Below are 11,337 nucleotides of genomic sequence, written 5' to 3' on the forward strand. Positions count from 1 at the left end.
TAGGCAACCGTCAATGTAAAATTGACAAAATAATTTCTCAATGCGTTATTCACGATAACACTTTTTTTTTTAAGGCAACCGAGGCATCATCTTAATCAAGAGGCAATAGAAATATTGAGAGGCAACAACTTTATTATTTCCAAAGAAACAATAATCCGAAGGCAACATTTCAAATATTGTTTTTTTTTTTTTTCCTTGAAGAAACAATACTTTGAAGGCAACACCAAGGAATAACTTTCCGAGTTATAACGGTAGAGAATATTTTAATGCATAGAAAATATGCTAAACCATAAGGTTAATAGCAATGATGCATAATAAATAGTACGAGAATGGTAAACTGACATTATATACTGCTATTAATACAGAAAAGTAAATATGCAAAACTGTTTGTTGTACGTTACAAACACAATGCATTGAACAATGAAGTGAATGCAAATTAAACTAAACTTAATAGTAGCACACAACTTAAATCATCATTACACCATGCATTACTAACCGAAAAATGCACATTATCAACATTCAAATGCAAATTGAAAACCCATTAGCAATTAAAATGTATACACTTTACCATCGTAACATATATTAAAAGACGATAAATTATAACAAAACCATGTATGTAATTGTAACCGTGCAAAATAAATAGTATTAAAATCTTATTGGAGCAAAACAATAATGTACGACTGCATGTAAAACAGTTTTGTTTTTCAAGGGACAACAAAGGCACCAAATGAAAGAAATGAATGCAATAGATTAATAAGAGTCCGAGCATATTGAGATTTTATTTGAAAAGCAAAGCAGACATTTAATAATCATAAGCCAATAAAAAAACATTGAAGTTTAATGCACGATTAAGATGCAATAAACATCTTGCAATATGTGTGAAGCTAACTGCCATAATAATCATTCCAAACCAAAAGAACAAACTCATTTCTAGATATAACTCAAGATATAGCGTTGACTCCATCCTCAAAACAACCCATAATATGTTCTTTTCAAATTTTAGCGCGGAAAATTAATATGTTTAATGAGAAAGAGTTATACTCACAACAACTAAATGAATATCAGACTTATCTTTATGTCCAAGCTTTATTTCCAGAAGGGAAACATCCACCAACGATTTTGATTTCTACTCTTAAGATTGTTGGAAAATTTGGTCGATGGATGCTATTTCCGTCACCGGATTTCATCTCCTACAAAATCACATAAATACAATATATTAATAACAAATAACAATTATCATTTCATTGTGATAATAGACTAAAATAACAAGAATCATAACACTTATCTATTGGATTTGTAGGCTTCAGGAGGACAGATCATTCAAAAAGAGTTTGTGGTTGAGGCGTGTAAACACTGCCCTTAAGAGTAGATTTCGCCCCTCGGAGACAATGTCTCGGTGTAGCAGGTTTGTGGCGCCCTACCCTCCAGGGTACAACAATCGTTAATCCTTGTAAGCGTACACTCGAAATACTTGGATCGTATCGAACAACTTGGAACTTTCTTTTGGTGGAATATATAAATTAAAGGAAACACATAAATACTTTGAGCTCGGAAAGGAAACAAATGAGATTGAATTTTTGTTGTATATTTTATTTGGAAAGCTAGGGATTATATATATGGCAGGACTGATCAATGCGACGACAATTTAATAATAGCAATTAAGCTATGTAACTCATGTAACCGAAAGGAATATTAGGACATTGATTAGGAAGAATCAAAACGGAAGGTATCAAATAAGGAATGAACCCATATAATTGCAGAGTTAATTTGACCAAATGAATGGTATATGAATAAAACTGATGAAATCTTTATATCAATTACAATCAAAGAGAGTTAATGATTATTGCCATCTGCAATTAAAGGTCCAATGGAGATTTCAAATATAGCTGGTATTTTGAAGTATTCTAACTAAATTCCAACACAAAGTGTTTGGTAAATTGTCACACAAAATTAGTATGACACTACATAATGACAGAAATGGATAAGGTGTCAAAAATAAAAGGAATTTCTGATACTTTTTAGCACAAATTTATGTAAATATTTTAGCAAAACAAATCTATTGTCAATAATAAGATGGACAAATTGTTAACGTAACTTTAATTTACACAGTTACTGCATATGATTGCTACGTACACCAAACCTAACTACAATATGATATTGTCTTTCGGAACTTTGATCTTATACATGAATGATGATCAAGTCAGAACCAATCCAGTCTAATCCATTCAAGCTTCATTTAAGCTCGGACAAACTTTACCGATTTATACGATGATCCAACGGTCGGATCCTCACGGATCGCCCTTAGGTTCATCCTCTCAAAATTATGTGAAGATCCAACGGTTGGATCGCCGTTAGGTTCATCCTCTCAAAATTATACGAAAATCCAACGGTTAGATCTTCACGGATCACCTAGAGGATCATCTTTACCGATTTATACGATGATCCAACTGTCGGATCCTCACGGATCGCCCTTAGGTTCATCCTCTCAAAATTATGTGAAGATCCAACGGTTGGATCGCCGTTAGGTTCATCCTCTCAAAATTATACGAAGATCCAACGGTCAGATCCTCACGGATCACCTAGAGGATCATCTTTACATATTTATATGATGATCCAACGGTCGGATCCTCACGGATCGCCCTTAGGTTCATCCTCTCAAAATTATGTGAAGATCCAACGGTTGGATCATCCCGGATCGCCCTTAGGTTCATCCTCTCAAAATTATACAAAGATCCAACGGTCAGATCCTCACGGATCACCTAGAGGATCATCTTTACCGATTTATACGATGATCTAACGGTCAGATCCTCATGAATCACCCTTAGGTTCATCCTCTCAAAATTATGTGAAGATCCAACGGTTGGATCGTCTCGAATAGCCCTTAGGTTCATCCTCTCAAAATTATACGAAGATCCAACGGTCAGATCCTCACGGATCACCTAAAGAATCATCTTTACCGATTCATACGATGATCCAACAGTCGGATCCTCACGGATCTCCCTTAGGTTCATCCTCTCAAAATTATGTGAAGATCCAATTGTTGGATCGTCTCGGATCACCCTTAGGTTGATCCTCTCAAAATTATACGAAGATCCAACAATCAAATCCTCACGGATCACCTAGAGGATCATCTTTACCGATTTATACGATGATCCAACGGTCGGATCCTCACGGATCGCCCTTAGGTTCATCCTCTCAAAATTATGTGAAGATCCAACGGTTGGATCGTCCCTGATTGCCCTTAGAATCATCCTCACAAAATTATATGACTATCCAACGGTCAGATCCTCACGGATCGCCCTTAGGATCATCCTCTCAAAATTATGTGAAGATCCAACGATTGGATCGTCCCAGATCGCTTTTAGAATCATCCTCACAAAATTATACGACGATCCAACGGTCAAATCCTCACGGATCTCCTTTTGAATCGTCTTTTCACAATTATATGAAGATCCAACTGTTGGATCCACATGGGGAATAAGAAAAATTATAAAAATGTCCTGGTTGAAAAAAAAAATTAAAAAAATGGGGAACCCGCATGGGTAACAGGAAACCCCGCCCCCACCCCGTCTTGACAAATGTGGGGAAAACCCGCGGGTACCCTGCCCCGCGTTTGCCCATTCCTACCCTTGATTGAAGATTGTAGCAATTGGGAGAAAAGTTGATCAGGACTTTCACTATAGTTTTGCTCAAGATAGATATAAACAATCTTGTGGAATTCTTTTAGGGAATCTCAAAACATGTATTTCGATGTAGGAATCCATTTGGTGTTTGTATTTATTGCTCTTTAAGTGGTATATGCATATATTTTCAGGGTTACTATGAAAAGCTTTTCAAATTACTTCCTTGCTGAGTAACTTTTCCTTCTTTTTTTTTTTTTCTTTTTTTTTTTCCTACGGTACGCCCCAATTGATGTTTTGATCAATCAGAGCTCTAGATTGGAAGTTGCAGTAGCAACATGAAGCAAGAAATAGAAAATAAAGACAGTAACCTTGTGCTTGTAGTTGTCAAATTTATTTCTCTAAGACTAGCTTCAAAATTAAGATAAGGTCTTATATATTACAATAATTAAGCTTATCTAACCCAATATGTGGTTAGAAATTACCAGTCATTAAACTAGATTAAAACTGAGTCACTGAGATAACTTAATTAACAAGCAAATAATAATACAAAAGTAGATGCATCAATAGTCTCCTAGTTGAAGTGGAAAGTAAAAAATCTCAATACTCTCATACAGGATGATGGGTGGGAGAATAGGTGGGAGGATCTCTAATCACTAAAGAAAGCAACCAGGTCCATATGGCCCTCCAGTAGCAGCAAACAGTCATGAATAAGGAAACTGTAGCGCACACCCCAACGTCCGTCCATATCACCAATGGCCGAAACGGCCAAGGCGTGGTCATATATACTGACCGACAGAAAAGGCATACGAACAGTATGAGAAGAAATGGCAGCCAACGAAAGTAAGGAGTACCTCGGATCATCCTGAAAATGAGAAGCAGGCCTGTAGTAAACACAGCGGCCACTATCCCTGCAAAGATGATGAACGGTATGGGAATGCAGTCATCACAACTCAGGCTCTCACCAACACCAGTGAAAACACACTTCTCGAACTGTGTCGAACGCGAGAATAGAGCGTCAGTTGGCTTTGCAAAAAACTGCAAAGCCGCAGCTACCACCAAGCTAATCACTGCGAGCCCCTCGCCCAAGAATGCATGATGACTGCGATCACTAACAAAACAAAATGAATTTATATTAGGTAACAAAATCTTAAAGGTTTGCCCTTTTAGTTCCTACCCTACAGTCAAAAGGCTTCCCTAAAAACAGGAAAAAATTCAGAAAGTGAAACACATAGGTTAAGATTTAAACTCAATAATATATAAAGAAATGAGATCCAGCTCCTCTAAAATGATGAGGGTGTGAATTTACGTCAATTTCATAAAATCTGAAATCTTTGTCTAATCTAACGGTCCTTACCATTGACACATCACTCTCCGACCAATTTTTTAATTTTCATCTAAACCCTAGTTAACTTGCCATTAACTCTAGAAAAAAAAAATGTTCATAAAAAAAAAGTTGATTGCATTTTTACCAACACAAGATTTCTATACATAAAGTTGTATTAAAGTCACAAATATATACAAGACATAAAACATGGCACAAAGACTGATTGAACAACAATCAAGCCTAACCCCAACCCAAATGCATTGTGTGTGAATCACAACCAACTGAATCTATTGAACTCATCTGAAAGCAAACAAATTTCAATACAACAAGCCAAAAGGCAAAAACACTAGTACAGAGAAAGAAAACAAACTGCATCTAAACCAGACACAACAAACAGCAAAAAACAACATCAAAGCGTCAAGGAGGAGGAGCCGCAGAATAGATTTAAAGTATACTACATGGATAGAGGAGAAATTTAGGAAGACATAACCTACATATATCATATAACAAATGCTCTTCAAATAACATTACTGACTGATGAAAGTCATGAAACTTTACTAATTAAAATCGCTAGGTGCTAGTACGGCGGTGGCTAAAAGACTAACGCCCAGACGATTAAGCGGGCGCCTAGGCTGTTTTATATATTTTTATTTTATTTTATAGCATTTATTTATATATTTAATTATCATATAAAGACTTAAAAAGAAGGAAGGCATCAATTAACCCAAAATAAAAAATCAGAACTCTAGCTAATGGGTGGCAAGAAGAAGAAAAATAATTTTATATGTTATGCTTGTCAAAATGGAGCAGCACGTGGCTCCTTAACTAACCGAAAAATTCAAGCTTTCTTTTATTTAATTACTTATCTTTTATCAACCAACATTCCTCTCTAGCTATCCCCCTCTCTCCTCCGGTAGTCCTAAAAAGCACCCTTAGGTGATGTTTGTTTCATGGGATTGTCATACCCGGTCTTAATTTCTATAATTGTCCCGGACTCCTCAAGCTGGGCTTATGCTTTACTGTGTCCTGACTCATGTTTGGTGCTGGAGGGACTAATAACACTAACACGAAGACCCAGACTCCATCAACACCACAGACCTGCAACACCATCAACACCGCAGACCTGCAACACCGTCAACATCATCAACATCATCAACAATTTCTCAATCGCTACTTCTCAGATTAAAGCCATACCCAACATCAAAAGGTTTCGCCAATCTTTCTCTTTGGATCGGGTTTGTTTTCTCTTTTTGCTTTCTCTTCTTCACGTCTTCTTCCTCCTTCTGCTCTTCTTCCTTCTAGTGTGCAGAACTGCAAAAAAGTAGCTAACGCATGTCGTGGGCGGCGGCGGGAAGGCGGGGTGTGCAAGGCCGCGGCTAGGCGGGGTCGGTAGGTTGCTGGGATCGACGGCAAGGTGCAGCACCACAGTTATGGGTAGCAGTAGCGACGGAATCGAGGCTGGAGGACGCTGGGATCTGCGGCCGGTGAAGGGCCCACGCCGGTGGGCTGCGCTGTTGGGCAGGCTGCACGGATGAACGAACGCCGGGGCTGCTGGGTTGTGCAGGTCGGGGTATTGCAGGCGGCGATGCAGTGGGCTGCTGGGATCGGCGCAGGCGGGGCTGTGGTCCGGAAGATCTCTCTCAATCGCTAGCTTCTTCTGGTTGATTTACATTGATTTGATTTGATCTGTTTTGTTGTTGTGAAGATCATCGGAGCCAACGACGATCGCGTCGTTTCGGATGATTCGGACCTGGTTGCGATCTCCGAGAAGCTCCGGTTGGTTTCGATGAGAGAACGACGAACATGAGGGAAGAGTAGATCGACTGAGAGTGGCTTCCACAATCCCATGGTTTTTGGTGGGTTTGTGGTAGAAGGTGTTGGGGCTACTGTTGGGACTGTGGAGTTTCATTAAAAATAGTCCTCCTTGCTGCCAAACATGGGATAACTGGGATTAGACTACATAAGGATGTCCAATCCCATCCAATCCCATGTAACAAACACAGCCTTACTGTATAAGCCAAACTTTCAGAAAAAAAACCGATCTTTTTGCCATCGCAATAAGAGAAGTTTCATGCATCATAAATAAAAAACAGTTCATGAATCATGCAATGGCGGATCGAGGATTGCAACTTTAGTGAGGCTTGAATTTATTAACAAAGGCTTTAATTAGTAGTACAGATGCAAGGATTTAATTAACGGTATAGATTGGAGCGTCCACTACAAACTAATGTCTGCTCTAGTTCAACAACAAAGCAAAACATAACAATAGCAAATCAGTAATCGCATCAAAACTCCGTAAATAAAAATTAATCAGAGTATTAGCAGAGAAATGAAGCACCTTTTCCACACTAGATATAAGAGAATTCAAATCAAATAGTCTACAGTCTACACTGACAGATTTTCATTAAATGTGTATGCTTTTAGTGGCTACCTTGTGGTAGAAAAACGACTGCCCTTCACCTAATATGTTCATCTTATTCATAATATTACACGACGAGCTAACTAGTATCATATATAACGATGCTGGAGCCAGCTTATACAGTAAGGGTGCTTTTTACCCAAACAAGCACCAACCCAGCTTTGCTCCAAAACTAATACAAAACCATTCACTCAATACGATTAATTTGAACCTCAATTCATGATTACACTAGAAGAAATCTTCAAGAAGTTCAAATGATTACAGAAACCTCTCACTGATCCAAACAACAAAGACCAATTCAAACCACCTCCCCAAAAACCTCAAAAGAACCAAAAGCTCCAATTTTTTACTCAACTGCTTGATACCCAATTCACCCAGCAATTTCATCAAACTCAGTAACTCACACACTGCTGGCAACCCAGCAATTTATTCTCACCTGATTTGAAATCATTAAATCAATAACCAGCAATTTGGTAATCTGAAATTGCAACCCAGCATGATACTTACACAGTTAAGAGAGGAAGAACTGAAGAAGCAGAAGACTAGGTCTAGAACTTAATCTGAAGAATCGGTAGTCTGAAGTCTGAAGTCTAAAGAAGAAGACTCTGGCTATCAGGCTAAAAGGAGAGAACAGAGTCTAAAAAACAAGAAGAGCTATTTTGGGCCCAAAAAGCCTGGTGGGGCTTGAACCCAGCCCGGGCTGGATCCGCCCCTGTAATCATGACTAAGCCATAGTTTTCTCACTCTGCTTCCTGATTAGAAAGTTCTTAAGACATGGAGTTTTTCATAAACCGGCCGGAAAATGACTGCATATATAATTAGCTTCATGCACCTATATAAGGGAAGGTTTGAACTGCCTGGTGATCTTCAGGTTGTGTATTGTATTTACTTACCACATTGCTGTAGTAAAACTTAATAGGATAAATCTTGATTTATATATTACGAATATCGTGTAAACAAATAGTTCTACCGGTGAAATGCAAGTTTAACAGTAAAGCTAGCTAATAAGATCTACCCCAAGAGAGCTTCAAATGCCAATCATGTCATTCGCAATCTTTGCCCATCAACAGCACACACCCAACATGAATCAAATCAGTTAGGAAAAATAAAAAAACCAAACTCAAATAAAAGAATTTCTCCCGGCCCCTACAAAGGTAGAATTTTCGTGTATTATAATGTGAATCCATTCCAGACCAACAAGTGGAAGGAACTGATAAATTCGCCGACCCGCCTAATAGAGCATTTTTTAGAACACACTGATGAAAGTCATGAGATTTACCTATTCCCTGGAGCGGAGGCAGAGGGGACAACGGCGGGGGCAGCTCGGACATCGTTCCCTACTAGAAATTTCCCCATTAGCACCTCTTTTTTTGCCACTAAAAATCTTCAGTGTGATAAATGACTAGTTTCACACTGATATAAACAGTCAGTGGGTTTTTTTTTGAATGTCACTGATCATCAGTGTCTAATGTATACAGTACATGTAACATATTATTATTTTAATGACAATAGTGACCCTAACATATTATTATTCCAAATATCATCGGTGTCAAAAACCGAAGAGGTAAGTGCGACGTCGATATAAACACTCTGATAGCCTCACGCCCTCACTTTTCCCTTCGTCAGTTCCTCTTTCTCTCTCTTCCGCCTCTCTTCCTCCATCACACTCTCACACAGGCGCATCGCACATAGATCGAACTCCGATATGACCAGATCAGACACCGATCAAGACACCAAACAGTTCGATATGGAAGTCGTCATCACCGGCGCTATCAACAAGGCTTAGGTCGGGTACAGGGCCGACGAGATCGGAAGAGTTCGGCATCCCGGATGAATATCTTCGTAGAAAGGTGCTCTGTTTTTCTATATATCAAATTATTTAAACGACGTCTGGGTTCAAATTTTAAAACGACGAAGTCGCCGTCGACTCATCGCCATAGCAGTCTGGGTTCAAATTTTAAAACGACAAAGTCGCCGCTCTCTGGCTATGTTTTGCCCCCTCTGGCTCTCCTCTGTCCTCTGACTCCTCTCTAGCTCCAGCTCCAGCCTCGCCTTCGTCCGATTGAGAAGTCTTCAATTTCTGGGTAAGTTGAATTTCTTGGTTTTGATTTTTGAATCGATTTGTTGTGGGTTTTAATTCCCTCCACGATTTCTCACTCTTTCATGAATTTCTGGGTTTTCATTTTGAAGTAACGAGCTCGTCAGCCTCACCTTCAAGTCTTCAACTGGTTGCCTTCGAGTTCTTGGTGCGATTCAGAAATTGAACTGGGTAAGTTACTGCCTTGAATTAGATATATTTTGTTTGGTTGATTAGGCGTGTTGGATTTAATGAATAATGAATATGCTTGATGCTTCTGGGTTTGTCATTCATGAATTAGGCAGTTTTGATGCTTCTGGGTTTGTGATTCATGAATTGCAGTTTGTATATGTGTTTTGACTCTAAATTGCAGACTTGCAGTTTGGCTGAGTTTTGTAGTTTGGGTTAACGACAAAGTCTTTTGACTCTGAATTGCAGTTTGGGTTTGATTGTTTGAATTGCAGTTTTGGTTACTTAATGGCAGTGAGTTTGAATATGTGGTTGACTGTTGCTGTTTTGCAGTTTGGTTGTTTTTCAGCTTTCTAAGAACTCATTTTTGATTTCTTGTTGAACGTTTTATCTATATTTTGAGTATTTTAGCTTTCTAATACATTTTATATTTTTATCTATATAATTATATGTTATAAAAATAAAAATAAAAATGAAACAAAAAAAACCGCCTAGAGGAAAAGAAATAGTCAAGTGGTTTGCTTTGAGTAGGAAAAGAAAGAAACTGTGCTTAGTCTTCCTTTTTGTTCCCCTGTTTTAGATCTAAAGCACAATAGAGGTTGCTTACGCTAGGCAGGTTATACTTGAACTTAAAAGAAAATCTTGGGTAAACATGTTTATTCTGAACCTTCTTTGCAAGATGGAATCATATGTCAAGCCATTTAACATTCAATAGCATCTATGCAAACAAATGTGTATTTTTTTTTTCAATGTTCTTGGCTTCATTTATGTTGATCATCAGATCCTTAGTTTAGTCCTTTCTTGAGTCTGACCACATGTATGTAAGCAGTTTTGCTATCTAGTTATGTAGACTTGTTTTCTAGATTTGATCGATAAATTGCTCTCACTTCATGTATGTTTATCTGCAAGACTTGGATCTAGTGACCTCAAGGATATGATTTGCAAGCAAATCAGAAATCAAAGCATGTGCTTGTCTTCACTGCAGGTATCCACAACTTGAAAATATCTTTCATTCTCCTTATTAACTCTGCTTTAGTCATTATTTGTGCTTGCTATTCCAATCTGAAACCTTAGTTTGCTAAAGTTATACCTTGGAGTACTATGGATAGTGTTTTTTATATAGTAAGGTAGAGCTTTGAGCTTTGTTGTTGTTTTAGAACTGTGAATGGATCTGAACTAGTACTGTTTGTGCATTGCGTGTGTAACTTACCAAATGCTTTGGATTTTGTAGGATTGCATTGATATTCCTTGTGAGTGCTTATTTATAGGGTTGTTTTTGTAGCAAAACAAATTCTCTTGGAGATAGCTTGGACTTCAACTTCAACTTCAACTGTTATTTGGTAAATTTATTGTTCATTTTTTTTACCTGATGCCATCTATGTTTGCTGCAAGTTTTTACAGTTTGAAATTAGTTACCAGCTTTCTTATTCAATCATAAAGAATGTATGATTTGGTGTTATGACTTTAAATGTGGAATTAATATTTAAGGGATTGTAGATTATCTTCTTTCTTCATTTTTAATTACTTTTAGAGTCTAACAATTATCTAAAGTATTAGCTATGAGTATTCTGATATTTAATTTGATATAAGTTTATGATTTCTAAATGTTTTAGTTGACTACAGGGAGGTTGCAGGGAGAGACAGCGGCAGTAGCTAGGAGAAGATCTGAGATTACTCCTGAGCTGGACAAGCACAATAACCAGGT

At 37.9% G+C, this 11,337-nt stretch overlaps 1 long non-coding RNA gene across 1 annotated transcript; it reads left to right on the plus strand.

Moving 5' to 3' along the window:
• The first annotated feature begins 10,525 nt into the window (after window positions 1-10,525).
• LOC133736559 (uncharacterized) lies at window positions 10,526-11,337 on the plus strand. Its single transcript, XR_009859613.1, has 3 exons — window positions 10,526-10,617; window positions 10,864-10,972; window positions 11,256-11,337. It is a non-coding gene; the product is annotated as an uncharacterized LOC133736559 (long non-coding RNA).

Source organism: Rosa rugosa, chromosome 3 (genome assembly GCF_958449725.1).
Source record: "Rosa rugosa chromosome 3, drRosRugo1.1, whole genome shotgun sequence".
Taxonomy (NCBI): Eukaryota; Viridiplantae; Streptophyta; class Magnoliopsida; order Rosales; family Rosaceae; genus Rosa; species Rosa rugosa.